The sequence below is a fragment of the Pan paniscus genome, chromosome 1 (genome assembly GCF_029289425.2).
Source record: "Pan paniscus chromosome 1, NHGRI_mPanPan1-v2.0_pri, whole genome shotgun sequence".
Lineage (NCBI taxonomy): Eukaryota > Metazoa > Chordata > Mammalia > Primates > Hominidae > Pan > Pan paniscus.
The window spans coordinates 77,246,760-77,263,301 of NC_073249.2; the positions used below are offsets into that span (position 1 = coordinate 77,246,760).

The 16,542-nt window shown below is 41.5% G+C and overlaps 1 protein-coding gene across 2 annotated transcripts in view; it reads right to left on the reverse strand.

Annotated features, from left to right (window-relative positions):
- Positions 1-9,253: 9,253 nt before the first annotated feature.
- C1H1orf105 (chromosome 1 C1orf105 homolog) overlaps positions 9,254-16,542 on the reverse strand; it is a 69,565-nt gene continuing 62,276 nt past the window's right edge. Inside the window, exons 8-9 of one of the 2 annotated variants that reach the window (XM_063603907.1) lie at positions 12,684-15,247; positions 9,618-9,763 (exon numbers count right to left, since the gene is read on the reverse strand). The gene's annotated coding sequence lies outside the window, so the exon portion shown is untranslated. Of the gene's footprint in view, positions 15,248-16,542 lie in introns of both variants that reach the window. The other variant, XM_055111567.2, reaches the window with a different exon arrangement.

Here is a 16,542-nt window from a genome sequence, read left to right on the forward strand (position 1 = left end):
AATAGTGCCTGGCACAGGGGCTGTACTCGATAAATGGCAGTATTAGGTAATAACAATGATACTCCTTGCAGCTCTCTGAAGGTTGCAGCTGCAGGCTGAGCCTGGCGGAAGCAGCGTGGAATATCAAGTTGCTAAAGAAAGTTGTTTAGCAACTTTCATGGGCCAACCCTTCCCCTTCCTTGATCTTGAGAAAATTTTAGTACTTTTGTGTCTTTATAAAACTCAGAATTGTTCTCTGACATTGTAGCTATCTCACCTCACCTCACCCAGTTTATAAAGCTACAGTTGCCTTGGCCATACTGCTGCCCACCCCCACAACACACAGACAACACTCCCCAGGAGGCAGGATTCATTTGGTCGCTTTCCTTTTAGCTTCTCTGGCCTTTAAATTATATTTCCAGGGAATTTGGCGAAAAAAATCAATAACCACCCCAAAAACCCAGGTACAAATCTGTTTTCTCCATCTGTGACTTAGCATCTCAGAAAACGGAGGCCTCCATATGATGTGGCCATGAGGCCAAAAGTTAATTCACATTTCCAGACTGCCCACATTTCTAATAATTCACATTTGCAGCCCTCTGCTGCAAGATTGCCCTGTACCAAGCCCTTTCAAAACCTCTATCACCAACTTGGGTGAGGGATGGGTTGAAGAATATCATAAAGCAGTGGAAGCAACTTGAGAGCCATGTTCTGCTGTGGAGGCTGGGTGCGTAGTAGATAGAACAGTTAAAAGTCGACTCCAGTGCTTCTGGGATATCAGTGTGCCTCTAAATCCCCTGGAGAACGCTTTAAAACATAGTATCCTGGGTCTCACCCCAGAGGTGGAGATTCAGTAGATCTGGGATGTAGCCTGAGAAGTTGCATTTATAACAAGTTCCTAGGGAAATGGGGAGGATGCTGCCAGGGGGGCACATTTTGAGAACCACTCATTTACACAAACTCAAGGGATTCCCCAGCTTCTCTCTAGCCACCCAAAGTCACTGGTTTCTTGTTACTCTTTAATTCTTTTGTGCAGCAGAGCAGCACAGCAAATAATGCTGCCATTAGGAGAGCAGGCTCTGGGGCCAGACTACCGGGGTTTGAATCTTGGCCTTATTTTACAAGCTGTGTGATCCTGGCCAAATTATTTAACCTCTCTGTGCTCCAGATTCCTCACAAAAACACATAGTGATATTTTTTGACTGCTTACTATGCACTAGGCATAGTTCCAACGTATTTACTATTAATTTTTTGATTCCTATAAGACTAAGAGGTAGGTGCTATTATCCCCAATTTACAGATGAAGGAATTGAGGCACATCGAGGGATAATAATAGTAAACACTTTATTATTGTGTAGATTAAATGAAATAATCCATGCTAAATTTTAATTTGAGCTTGTAAGAATGTTATTTACACTTACTACGGAAGCAAAGATTGGAAGGTCCTCTCCTTTCTTTTGAAAACTTTAAGGATTTTTCTAAGAGGATGAACCATTGTACTTCCATCTGAGTCCTATGGACAGGATCTAGCAATCACATCTCATATCCTCTCCCCCATTTAAGTTCTCCCACAAGAGAAGGGTTTCTCCCTTGCAGACTTTCTGTCTCCAGAGAGCTGCCACAGTTCTAAGGGCCCCAGGGCATGTGTGGGTGGAGCAGTGGGAATTGGGGAGGCATCCAGGAGGAAGTCTGCTTGAAAGCAATGGTGTGTGTTTGCCTGGTTAAGCAGGGAGTCCTGTATGAGACCTGACAGGGGCAGCTCACAAGAATGCAGGCAGCTTGCAAGCTCACTAGACCAAAAGAGGAAAGAAGGAGAGGAGAGAAAATACCCGGAGCCCCAGAGCTGCGCCAGCACATTCCAGCATGGTTGACACTTGCTGATGGCCTTTGTTTTTCTAGCAGAGCTAGCGAGTAGGGGATAGATACCCGGGCATTGCTTTTTCTGACCTTGACACATTTTAAGCTTTCTTTTCCAGATCAGGACAGAAGGCTTTCTAAAGTAAACCTAGGTTGAATGTGAATACTAACTGGTATTTAATCACCATCATTAAATACCATCAGAGGAGTGAAAAACTGCTGTTTAAATCTTTAGAACTTTCTAGCTATAAGTAAAACATTCTGATATGCAGAGAGTCATCATTCAATTCTAACCAGTTATGCTGGCTGCTGAACCTCCTGTCTGTTCCTACACCCTGCCATGTCCTGGGATTAACTAATATCTTCCATGCCCTTGGGATGTCACCTCCCCCAGATGGTTCTTTGATTCCCTTTCCCAACCTTATCTCTCACCGGGGCTGGATTAGGTGTTGATCCCAGATGCTCTAATAGCCCCTGTTCTTACCATATTATTTCATGATGGCTTGTTTAGTTGTCTGCTTCTTCTATTCAACAAGAAGTTGTAAGCTTCTTATTCATTTGATTTCCCAATGCCAAGCACAGTGCCAGGCAGATAATAGGCAACCACTAAATCTCCACTGATAACTATTTTGTGCATACTGTTCTGTAGCAGGACGAGCCACAGACAAAACTCCTCAGACACCAAGTTGAAGAAGGAAGGGGTTTATTTGGCTGGGGGCATCGACAAAACTCCTGTCTCAAGAGCTGAGCTCCCTGAGTGAGCAATTCCTGTCCCTTTTAAGGGCTCACAACTCTAAGGGGGTGTGTGTGAGAGGGTGGTGATCGATTGAGCAAGGAGGGGGTATGTGACTGGGGGCTGCATGCACCAGTAATTAGATCAGAACAAAACAGGATAGGGATTTTCACAGTGCTTTTCTGTACAATGTCTGTAATCTATAGATAACATAACCGATTAGGTCAGGGGTCAATCTTTAACTACCAGGCCCAGGGTGTGGCGCCGGGCTGTCTGCTTGTGGATTTCATTTGTGTCTTTTAGTTTTTACTTTTTCTTTCTCTGGAGGCAGAAATTGGGCATAAGACAATATGAGGGGTGGTCTCCTCCCTTACTCCCACCCAGCCTTTGCTATCCTGCTAAGTTCTGTGGACCCTCCATTCCTCAAAGACCTGATTCCCACACTCACAGAGAACAGTAAAAGCAGAAACTGTGAGGCATTCTGCTTAGTTAGTGGTAAACCCTGGGGTGACAAACGTTTGACATGTTCCAGCTTAAACTAGGGGTAAATGGATTGAGTGAACAAATGGGAGGTGACTGCCCAGTGTGAATTGGTCCAGAGTGATGGATAGATGAGAGGTGTGTCTAAGCAGAGACAGAAGAGCACAGGCTTACACAGAAGGCCTCAATAATCCACTTGATGCCTTTCTAGATACCTAGTTCCTCCCATGGTAACAATTCTGATGACAGAGCAGATGCTCTGGAAGACCAGCTTTCCAGCAAGCCTTTACCATACTGATGAGGGCATTAGCAATGCCATAGACTGGCTAAGCCTGGTGTTATAGGACTCGCCACCTCCAAGGGGTGAGTTATATTCTGGCCTAAATCTGAGCCTTAAAGATGTGGCTTGGATTCTGCTGGCAGACATACTTCTCTGTACCCACTTCTCAGTCCTCATCATTGCAGACTTTTCTTCTCTCATCAGTTAGTCCCAAATTATATCCTTGGTCATAAGGGAACCAGGAGGAAAAAGTATATGGGTGCAACTTGTTAATGAAGAACCAAATTATGTAAAATATTTTAAAGGGGTTTATTCTGAGTCAATATGAGTGATGACTGCCCAGGGAGAAACACAAACCCAAGAAGCCTTGAGTAAGTGGTCCCAAGGCAGTCAGATTACATTTTGGTTTTATATATTTCAGGGAGGCAGGAGTTACAGGAAAGACATACATCAATACATGGAAGAGATACGTTAGTTCCACCTGAAAAAGCAAGATATCTTGAAGTGGGAAGGGGGGTGCTTATAGGTTACAGGTGAATTTAGAGATGCTTTAATTTATAATTGGTTAAAGGAGTAATGTTCCATCTACAACTTGAAGTCAATAAAAAGGAATGTTTTAAGTTAAGATTAGGAAGCTCTGTAGCCAGATTGATAGTCTGTAGGCATGACTTAACCCTTGTCTTCTATGACCTTAGTCTTGTGTATACTTTGGCATCTTATTGCCAGCTTGTTTTGTTAGCCTTATGATCTCTGTTTTAACAGTAATGCTGGTCAGTTGTGCCTAAACTCCAAAAGGGAGGGAGTATAACAAGGTAGGTCCAACCTTTCTTGCTGTCATGGACAGGAACTAAGTTTTTAAGATTTCTCTGGGGTCCCCATGGCCAAGAGAGGGTTCAGTTGGTGGAGAACTTAGGATTTTAAGTTTACAAACTGGACGGATACCTCAAAGGGCATCTATTAATAGATCAGCAGGATCCCTTTTTGGTAGGAGACAGGCAATGAAGATAATGTTCAGGGTCTGGAAGGCCTATTAGTTTGCCCTGGGTAGGATACAGTTGGGGCTCAGAAAACAATACCCCAGAATGAGGGCCTCAGAAACAGCCTCAGGAGCAAAAGGTTTTCTTTGACCTGCTGCTGCCCTCTTGTCTCCCAGCCTGCTTTCTCCCCTGAGACTAATGATAGAAACCAGAATCCCTCTTCACCAGTGTGGGTCAGGGACACCAGAGGGCTTTTTCCCTAAAGCTAGCCATAAAAACTAAAAATATTACTCTAACTTTTCCTCTTTCTGTGTAAAAACTGTCCATAAAGAAATTGTCTGACTTACCTTGTTTGACTGTAGGTCATAAGACCCCCGATTGCAGAGAGGGCTCTGCCCCAAACTCAGAAGGAAGGAGTGCATGCTCAGAGGCTAAGAAGAATCAGGCAGAGAGGCCTTGCTGGTTTTCCCCACTCAGTCTGCTAGCATTAGATCATACCTATTTTGTCCAATCATATTTCTACACAGCTCTCCATACTTTGTTGAACTAAGCATAAAAATGAACCATTTCCCCTTTATCTTTCAGTCTTCAGTCTGAAGGCTCCTGAGTATACATGTTAAATAAGTTTACCTGCCTTTTCTCCAATTAATCTGCCTTTTGTGAGTTGATTTTTTTAGTGAATCTCTGGCCCCTACAGTACCTATGCATACAGCTGGTGCAGAGGACCCCATGATTTTAGTGCTGTCCTTGGTGACTGATTGCTGTCTGTCCATAGTTCAACGTGTTTCAGATTCTGCCTTTGTTGCTTTTGTGTGCACGTAGTCTTCTTAACATGAATATAGGCTTTTGGTGCTTCCTTTGTATTTTAGCACAGTTATAGGAACTTGGGGTGAAAGGAGGAGGAGAGACAATGCTTATTGAAATTATATAAAAATCAAGAAAGGCATTGGGGACAGAGCTTCAGTCCCGTCTATTGCCTTTCCAATCTAAGACTAAATTTAGTGTTCTGATTTTATTGACTTTATAAACTTCTAAATGAACGTTTGTGCAAAACCTCTATGGTACAGAAACAGGCTACAACAAAAACATGAGTTGTAATCTATTATGAAAGCTCGTACATTTTTCCTGAGGATGCTAGGAAGCTCAAGTGTCCACCATCAGGGAGAATCCCCTCTTACCCCCATGTCCCAAACACTCTAAGCCTACAAAGTTAAGCCAGACCAGAGCTACACCCTTATTTTGGAATAAAATTTGGCTCTACCCAAGCATCACCCTTCAGTGAGCAATGGAGGCCAGATTCAACAAGACAGTACAAGGAAATCTCATCCCTGGGACAAGTTCTTTTTTTTCCCACAAACATTAAAACTAGCTGAGAGATCTGGCATAGCAAAGTGGGTGATCTTTCTAGCATTCAAGAAGAAATAACTAAAGGAAGATAGATTGGTTGTCTTCAAATATTTGAAAATTTGTTGTTACTGGAGGGGAGTGGCTGGCTCTGTATTATTACTACAGGGGAGAAGTAGAAGAGTGGAAGCATAAAGAGGTTGATTTCACCTAGGCATGAGAAACAACTTTCTTTATTTTATTTATTTATTTATTTGAGATGGAGTTTTGTTCTTGTCACCCAGGCTAGAGTGCAACGGTGCAATCTCAGCTCATTGCAACCTCCACCTCCCAGGTTCAAGCAATTCTGCCTCAGCCTCCCAAGTAGGTGGGATTACAGGTGCCCACAACCACGCCTGGCTAATTTTTATATTTTTAGTAGAGATGGGGTTTTGCCATGTTGGCCAGGCTGGTCTCAAACTCCTGACCTCAGGTGATTCACCCACCTTGACCTCCCAAAGTGCTGGGATTACAGATGTGAGCTGTACCCCACCCAGCCAAGAAACAACTTTCTGTCAATTCCAGCTATCTGAAATGCAACAGTCTGCTTTTGGGGGTAATGAGCTTCCTGACACTGAAGGCATTTTCAAAATATTTAATTTACTTTCTTAAATAAGTGATATATACAACACAATGATATTCAAAAGGAACAAAAAGTTATATTATGAAAATTTCACCTCCTTCCCACCTCTTTTTCCTAAACATTTCTTTTTCTTCTGAAGAGACAATCTTTATTACCTGGCATTTGGTCAAAGGCCAGACAACTCTCTGTGAAGAATATTATAAGTGGTCCTCGGCTTCTGGCATTGGACAAAATTACTTCTGGCGACCTTCCAACTCTTGAATCTCCTTCTTTAAATTTGCAGGCTATCATCCTTAAGGTTCTAGAACAAAATACAAATTCACTGTGCAAGGGTTGGGCTGAGGACTTATAACTTGACAGTGGTAATGTTGGGCTAGTTCTAGGCAGCCCTTATGGCAACAGGCAGCTTGCAACATGACACAAGACAAATATCTGAGAGAAAATGAATTTAGACCTCTGGGCAAAGCTTTTAGGAATCCTTTTGCCAAATGTAGTCCTCCCACCCACCCATTTGAAGTCAAAGACAGGAATAGAACTGCAGGGTGATTGGGAAGCAGGAACAAGAGTTGGAGAAGGAGTTTAGGAAGGAAGGGAGAAGACAGGATGGGGATGGAGTGGAATGGAACAGTGATGGTGCTGCCAGAGACTGCTGAAGGTTCTAACAGCGGTGACTGGACAATGGCCTTTCAGATTGCCCTTTGGAAAACCCCACGTGCTCTTCTTGTTCCTTATTCCTGGCTATCTCCTGCCTTCTCCAGATTTCTCAAATGCCTCTAAAGCCCTCTGTCATATTACCTATAAAGCATGATTTATTCCCCTGACACACAGAACCACATGTAACTTCATAAATGGAGTCTCTTTTTTATGTATCTTGGAGAATTCAAAGGCATTTTTTACCCTGGAGGTAATCTCAAGCCTCTGTTTCTGACAGATGAGTTTGGTTGCAGCCTTCAAGGGTATTCAGATCTCACAAATCCAGGTGGCATCTGTCCTATTTCAGGAGCTTGGCTACTTCCACAGCACAAATGGAGGAAAGTGAAAAGGAGAAGGGCTTTCAAGTAGGACTCAAGACTGACCTTCAATAGAAGGTACAAGAGGCCATCTTGCATAGCTCTGGTTCAGCTTTTTAGAGGGAAAACAAATAATAAAATCATTTTATTACCATGATTGTTTCAATGGCCATTATTCATTTTAAAGGCCAAGAAGTCAGTATTTATAAAATGTAAATTGAAGAAAAAAATGTCTAGACATATTTTTGTGTCAGCAATAAAAAAGTACATGACAAGCAGAATCAAAAAGTCATGAAGGATTTTCTTACTCAAGACAGTTTTGCAAGATATCTCAAGGAACAGAGTGTTATAGAGTTCTATGCTTGGAAGCGGGTTTGGCGTGAGTTTTATAAGCATCTCCTCACCTGTAAAGCACTTATGAACACTCTGTTCAAGAACCTTGGCCAAGGAGATTTCTGGAAGTAGAGCTGGGCTGGGGCTGGAGTTGTGAGCATTATCCATGTCACTTGAGACAACATTGTGCCATAGAAACACCACGTCTACTGAAGACAATGGTGGTATCAAGGATAAAAGTAATGCTATGAAGAGCTAATATATTTAAGTACCTACCACAGAAACATTTGCTGGGTACTCAGCACATATGGTATGTTCTTAGTTTTGCCTCAACACTCATAAGATAAGGAATCATTGCAACCTTGTTTTGCAGATTAAGAAACTGAGGCTCAGAGAGGTCAAGCTACTTTCCCAAGGTCACACAGCCAGCAAGTGAAGGAGCCAAGGTACAAATGCAGACTTCTTGACTTCTCAGATGCTGCTAACTCCTATGGTAAACTATGAGGAGCCAACCTAGGAGAAAAGAAGAAAACACAGTAGAATGATTTCACAGAATGAGCTTAGGTAAGAAGAAAGGGAACAATTAGAAAAGTGAATAGTAGGAAAAACAAGAGTGGGACCAAGTGACATGCAAAAAGTAGACTGTGGTGAGTGATGTGGAACTAAATGTGTAAATGGACAAATAGGCTGAGACCTGCCTTTTATTTGATGTTTGTGTGGTAGAGTCAGTATGAGCCTTAGAGGAACCCTGCTGGCATGGCTATCATCTCGTACCCCCAGCAAGGCTCCCCACTCCAGGACAGGGCAGACCTGGAGAAGGAAGTATATGTGCTTCACGGGTAACCTGGGCCCCAGGTTCAATCCTGCAACCTATAACCAGAACCCCGTGTGTCTGGCTCTGAATCTGTCCAGAGTGTATTGTGAAGAGGATGTATTGGCTTAAAGGAGTCACACTGGGCTGAAAATGTGTATCTCTAAGGAACATATCACAGCATACTCATCTCAAGCATTCATGTATAGGAAACCCTATTAACTTAGCAGCATGAGAAGTGGAGAAACTTTTATCAAAAACTATGTGAATGATGTAAATTGTGGGAGAATGGAAATAACTGTCTACTTGTCTTGGTGAACAATGCTTATTGCCAAACATATGTAAACTAAAAATAAAATCCTAAACCACCCCCCTTCCCCACCAACTGAGCAGCTCCCCTCTTGGTCAAAGGGACCCCAGAGAAACCTTAAAAACTGGGAGTGCCTAAACTCCAAACTGTTGTGCCTAGATTCCAAAAGGGAGAGAGTATAAGGGAGAATCCAACGTGCCTGGTTCTACTCTCTCCCTTTTGGAGTTTAGGTACAACAACTGACCAGCATTAATGTTAAAATAAATATCATCAGACTGACAAAACAAACTAGTAATAAGATACCAAATTACAAACAAGACTAAGGCCATAGAAGGCAAGGGCTAAGTCATGCTTACAAACAATAAATGTTGCCAAACATATCATATTGTGACTAACTCTGACGTAGCATTCATAACTTAATTCCTTTCTGCTAACTCCAAGCTTTTAGACAAATTTTTGTTCCTTTAATTGCAGATTATAGAATCTCTGAATCCACCTATGACTTGTAAGCCCTTGCTTCAAGATATCCCACCTTTTCGGGCTGAACCAATATATACTTTCCAGGTATCGATTTATGCTTTTGCCTGTAACTCCTACTACCTCCTTGAAATGTATAAAACCAATCTGTAATTTAACCACCTCAGGACCAAACTTGTTGGGTTTGTGTTTTTCCTTGGGCTGTGGTCACTCATACTGGCTCAGAATTAATATTTTAAAAATATTTTACAGACTTTAGTTTTTCTATTAACACACACAAAAAGTATTCCTGGTGTATCACAAATAAGCATTTCAGTACAGTGATTAGAAATAACCTTCTTTGATCTAATCTCCACTATTACAAAGATCTTAAATTGGTAACTGTGACTTGAGCACATTCAAACCTGGATTTGAGTTTTTCCCTTGTTCAGGAGAACCTCAGTCCTGTTGGAGAGGGTTTATGCATGCTAAGGTTTCTTTCTCCTTTGCTTAGAGGAAGAGGTGCAGCATGCAGAGGAAGGGTCTACACGTACTTCTTCAATTTTTCATACTAGGTTAGAGGCAGAAAATTATTTCAGCCCTTGGTAGTTCCCACAGGACATCACCTATATGCTTTTCTAAGCATGAAGCTTTATTACACTGTCAAATTTCTGTTCCCAAGCCAACTCTGAGTATCCCTACTTCCCTTTGAGGGCTAAATACATTGAAACCACTCAGTACTGACTTGCTTTTGAATACAGAGAGCCAAGCTCTGGTGTGCTGGAGTTGATTCCTACTGGTTATGAAAGTGATGAAAGTGATTGTTAACTTTTCCAAAATTTTGTGAGTTGGTTGTTAAGCTGTTGGTAGCTTGAAATTGGTCATGCTGGAAGATTTATACCACAGAAATTGGTGAATGATACAATTGAAGGCACTTAAAAAAAAAAAGGTAAGAGGCCATGATTTAGCTATGTGCAATGGCTCACACCTGTAATCCCAACACTTCGGGAGGCTGAGATGGGCAGATCACCTGAGGTCAGGAGTTTGAGACCAGCCGGGCCAACATTGTGAAACGCTGTCTGTACTAAAAATACAAAAATTAGCCAGGTGTGGTTGTGGGTGCCTGTAATCCCAGCTACTTGGGAGGCTGAGGAAGAAGAATTGCTTGAATCCAGGAGGTGGATGTTGCAGTGAGCCAAGATCACGCCGTTGCACTCCAGCCTGGGCGACAAGAGTGAAACTGTCTCAAAAAAAAAAAAAAAAACTTGTTGAGAATCTACTAAGCGACAGACCGTATAGTAGGTATAAGAGCTATGGAGGTAGATATATGATCTTTGGACTTTGGACTAGAAGAGATTTCATTAACTTTGAAATGTTCCCTGACCATTCTTTTGCCTACTGCTGGGAAAGGTGAATAGCTTTGAAGCTATTCCCACTTGAGACTGAAATATTCTGAAGTCTCTCCCACTTGCCATGATCAAATATCCCAAGAAAGGCATTTCAGAAGTTTAAATCCAATTAGTCTCAAAGCAAAATCTTTAGAAATGGCAGAAGAAAATGATGGAAAAGTCCCTAACTCTTCAGACATCTTATTTCCCTCCTAATTCTTATTCTAGTTTTTTGGGGGTTTTTCATGCCAAAGAAATGAACACTGGGTAATACCCTTGGCTAATTTAGGGCATTTTCTTTTGCTGGTGCCTTTCAGATTCCTGGGAATCAGTACACAGGGAATTCGTAAATGTTATTTATTATATGTTCATGCCACTTACCATTGTTCAATATATGACTTTCTCTTAAGCTTGCCCCCTCTCCCATTTTTGATTCCATAGTTCTGTGTCCAGAATGAAAAATGCCAAAGGGAAAAAGAGACTGACTTGGGTTATATGACCCTAGAACTACCCTGTTGGCTGGAACTGGAATCTGACCTCCTTGTTCTGCCACTGATCTGCTGAATGACCTTAGCTATCACTTTCAGAATCAATGTGTGATGGGATGGTATTTCCACTAAGAAGGGTATTTAAAGAATTAACTGGAGCCCTCTATCACACTTAGAAAAAGTAAAGGCAATTGGGTATTACTAATCAGGTGCTGAGCTAGTTCAATAGACAGGCTTCACATTGTGTAGATTATGGAAAGCCTTGGATCTCTTAGCGCTAAGAACCATAATCAGCTTAAAAGGACCTGAATTGGTGAATGCTCAGAATTTCCTGTTGAGGATCAGAGTTGGTGCTGCGGTTGCTTGCAGGAAATAAAGCAGGATTAGGTAGCGGCATCAAAGACCTGAGTCACTGGAGACTGTGACTCCTGACATGTCCTTAAGCAGAACTTGAAACTGAAAAAAAATGGAGTGAATCCCAGGCTTCAAATGTAAGGATTCAGGAGTGACTTGAGAGGTGGGGGAATTGCAGATTTTTCTGTATTTATTTATTTTCTTTTGGGTTTTAATTCTTCCTTTGCTGATCCTTATAGGATAATTCATTTTAAAACCTCATTTTAAAGTCTGCTCATTTTTAAGCCTCCTTCTTTTAAATAGTTAGCCATTTTTAAAATTCCAAGCACTTTTTAGAATACCTGCTCTGTGATACAGGCTGGGGATACACTGGAGAAAAAGATGCCACATCTTCTCCCAAAGGAGCACATAGTCCACGGGGGAGGAAGAGGAGGAAAGTATGTCAGCAGAGCATGATAAGGAACATGATGCAGCAGATCACAGGAAAGTAAGAGCTTATGGGAAGAGTCCCTAAGCCAAGCTGATTATATTAGGGGGAGCTTCCTGGAAGAGCTGATATCTGGTCTATTTTAGGGACAAATTGATATCAGCCAGGTGAATGAGTGGGAAAGAATAGTTCGAGTAGAAGGAAGAATATGTACAGAGATATAAAAGAGGAAGGCAATTCAGAGAGCTCCAAGTAAAGCTGGAGCTTAGGGTTTGATCTGGGAGGAGTTGCAGGGGAAGAGTAAGCAGAGGCTAGCCCTGGAATGTACCTGTAGGCCATACTAAAGGACAGTTTATCCAGGGGGAAAATGTACAGCTATTCAAGTATTTTGAGCAGGACTTATTAGAATTGTGATTTAGAAAACATTTTTTGAAAATAATAGTATGATTAGTTAATATTTATTGAGTGCTTATATTCTAGGTATATTTTAAGCACTTTTCTTGATAAAATGCATTTCAGTCTCACAACAGCCTTGCTCAAAGCCATAAGGAAGCAGTAAGTTTTGGGCCAGGATACAAACCCAGTCAGGCTACAACCAGCGACACTGCTTTTAGCCACTAAGCTGTAAATGTATCTTACCTTGTTGTTTCTCAGTGACAAATACTAATTCTCATTGCTTATCTTTTCCTTATTGTTTTTGAATTTTAAGCCAGTACACTCTAGCAATTCTCATGTACAAAAAAGAGATCCGACTTTGTAAAAACCCCCAGATTTTATTGTAAAGCCTAGGGGGCTTATTAATTGGAAAGAATGAGCAGAAAATTCCATACTTACTGGACATTTGTTTTTGCCTTTCTGAGGCAGTTGTGTGGTCGCTCAATGAAGATAACTCTGAAAGACACTTCTCTTTGTTTAATTCTGAGCTTTGCTTAGAATTTATAAGAATCCCTATTCTGGGTTCCGTTTCTGGATCCCAGAATGAATTGTTCCTCTTTTAGAAGCCTAGGAGAAAGAAACTTTATCTTCTGTATCTCATTTGGAGCCAGTTTTTTGGATTCAAATTCCCAGTTAACAAGGAGCCCAGCTGAGAAAAATCAAATCAGAGTTAAATGAGGGATAGTTAAAAAAATAAAAAGAAATATATCTTTCATTTATAGAGGACAAATCTTATGCCTTTAGGAAGTCCCAGATTGTGCAGAACTCCTGAGATATGTTCACAAACATCAAATCTTACTTTTATTCAGTCAATCAACTAAATGTTATGAAACAGCTGTTATGTGCCAGCTATGAGATAGGGACGTAGAGATAGCAAACATGCTAACTAGAGATAAAGAAATGATTAAGTCATGGTTTCTCCCCTCAGGCCTAATGGAGGATCTCAGAATCGCTAATATTTCAATGCAGGTATTTGTCATCTTCATTTCTCTGTATACCTCCATCTCCCCCGTGACTCTCGCCACATGAATCCTTTGACTTGCAAGCAATCCTAAAACATTCCTACTCCTGAAATCCTGCAATTTTGGACAGCCATTCTCATCCAGGGAGAGGAAAGATGGCTCCTAACTTGGACCAGCTGGCTGAGCCAGTTTGTCACCAATCCATCACTTCTTCCTACTTTCCCATTTGACTAACAAATGACTAGGCATACTTCAGCCTGTGTTGTTGTTGTAGGACTATTTGGGAGATATTGTACTGTGGCCATTTTCTAAAGGGAAATGGGAATGTTCTCATTTCAAGCCATCTGGAAAGAATTACTATTACTTTAAGCATTGAAAACAGAAATATCTCTAAAAGAAATATCATTCAAGGCCAGGCACAATTGCCCACATCTGTAATCCCAGCACTTTGGGAGTCTGAGGCAGGAGGCTTGCATGAGCCCAGGAATTTGAGACCAGCCTGGGCAACATAGTGAGACCTTATCTCTCCAAAAAAAAATAAATCAAATTAGCTGGGTGTGGTGGTGTGCACCTGTAGTCCCAGGTGCTAGGGAGGCTGAGGTAGGAGGATTGCTTGAGTCTGGAAAATGGAGGCTCTGGGGAGCTCTGATTGCACCACTGCACTCCAGACTCCAGCTTGGGCAACAAAGTGAGGGAAGGAAAGAAGGAAGGAAGGAAGGAAGGAAGGAAGGAAGGAAGGAAGGAAGGAAAGAAGGGAGGGAGGGAGGGAGGAGGAGGGAGAGAAAGAAAGAAAGAAAGAGAAAGAAGACAGAAAGAAGAAAGAAAGAAAGAGAGAGAAAGAAAGAAAAAGAAAGAAAGAGAGAGAAAGAAAGAAAAAGAAAGAAAGAAAGAAAGAAAGAAAGAAAGAAAGAAAGAAAAGAAACATCAATCCTTTAGAGAATTCTGAAAAGCCCAGCTCTTTGACCACAAGCCAACCCCATTCCTTCTCCAAACATACCAATTCCTCCTTAGGAAGGTGTAAGTTATGAGACCCCAAATGCAATGGGTGAAGATCAGTTATCATGGAAATGAAGCTAGGGTGTGAGTAGTTCATTCAGTCTCATACCCCCTTTCTAACCATACACTGATCTAGGGAAAGAGCTGAGCAGACTGCCAAGGAGCTAAAGGAACAATCTGTGATCAGACAGTCCCAGATCAAAGAGCTTTGCCCTCTCAGTATTTTTCAGGAGAGCCTATCTTTCTCATTCTTGAATGACGGAGGACATGGAGAACTATGAGGAAGTGAGGTTTGGAGTGAATTTTACATAAACTCCATTAACCACTTTCTCCTGTTTTTTTTTCTTCTTCTCTCTTTCTCTCTACCTACTCCTCTTGTTTCCTACTTCATACTGCCCATCTCCAATAATATCATGCCTCTTTTCCATACTCCCAAGAGTCGACAAACCAGTTACTCAACTATCATCCTCACTTCTGTAGTCATCACTAACCCCAAGTGACAGGTCAACCCTCTGAACTGGAGAGACAGGATGTGCCTTTTACAAAGAAAATTAGGGCAGTCTTCTCAAAGAGAGATGCCAATCTCAGCTGTTCCTAAATATACCATTGCATTCAAACTTCCTAAGGATATCATTGACAGCATTTTTGTGTAGTGCACCAGTTGATGACACCTTGATTTTACAGATATAAAGTTTAATCATATTTGTTTCACCTGTATTGGTACAACACAGTATCAGGCCATAATGAATGTATATGGTATTACTTGCTCAGCCCTACCCACTTACTTTGAAAACTATGTCTCTCCTTCCACAGTATTTCGTCCTTATGGAGTTCCTATTTAGTCCCATCTGAATGATTATAATCGATTACTTGATGGTAGGGCACACTTTCAAGTTGGGTCTGGTGCCTTCTAGATCTTTGGGCTTGAGATCACAAGCAGCCAAAAACTGTAAGGCATAAATCTTGGAAGATGTCCATAGTCTCATTTTTCTATGAGGAAATAGTCTGCAATAGGAGAAAGAAAAAGACAACATCTAAAGACAACAAAGAAAAAAGATGGAGATAGAATCCTCACCATATTAGGTCCCTGGCTGCAATGGTTCCTGGGGTCTGCTGCATTCCTGCCCTTCTTGTGGGTTGGTTGCTCTGGGAGAAAAGCAGGATCCTTCAAGTTCACTTCCATTTTTTCTTGAAGTATTAAGGTATGAATTGAATTTCTGTCACTTGGAACCAAAAGGATTCTAACTATTTCCTGGTACATAGCAGGAACTTTGTAAATGTTTGCTGAATGATGAATGAGTGGTTTTTCAGTGTCCAAATGCAGAGTATCATAAGTCTAGAAGATGTTGGAAAAACCATTTGGTTTATTCCTCACTTCCAGGATGGATCCACAGGCACACCAGCCAACAAAAAAGTGTTCTTATCTTTAAAACCTTCCTGGAGGAAGATTTTATAACCTCCTTTGATTACTTAACATAGGAAATGAGAGGAACATAGACAATCATGACTTCTTGAATCTTTCCTTCTTCTTCCTTTAAAACTCTCCTGTCTTCCTTTCCCAGTATTGATGATTTTCCTTTCTCTCTCTCTCTCTCTCTCTCTCTGAGACAGGGTCTCACTCTGTCATCCAGGCTGGAGTTCAGTGGTGCAATCCTCCCACCTCAGCCTCCTGAGTAGCTGGTGCCACAGGCAGGTACCTCCATGCCCAGCTAATTTTTAATTTTTTTTTAGAGATGGGCGTCTCCCTATGTTGTCCAGGCTGGTCTTGACCTCCTGGGCTCAAGTGATCTTCCCACTTCAGTGCCCCCTTAAGTGCTGGGATTACGGGCATGAGCCACAACACCTGGCCCCACTTCTCATTTTTAAAATGTTATTTTAAATCTTTTAACTCTTTCATCTCTTTCAATGTTTCATATGATCTAAAATCTATTTCTATTTTTCTACCTCTTTTTGGTTAATATTATCACATATATCATTGTCCTCTAATGGTAAGCCTCATCAATTTCCAGAGAGTTGAAGAAGCTTATTATAAAGGGATATATCATGTGGATTCTTCCATCCAGCAAACCTTTACTGAGAACTTTGTATATAGCAGACACAATGGTAAGGGCTGTAATACTGAAACATTACAGGTAGCTCCTCAGAGAAAATGAATCACTTAAAACCTAATCTAGGCCAGGCGCAGTGGCTTTCGCCTGTAATCTTAGCACTTGGGGAGGCTGAGGCGGGCGGATTGCCTCAGCTCAGGAGTTCGAGACCAACCTGAGCAACACAGTGAAACCCCATCTCTACTAAAATAC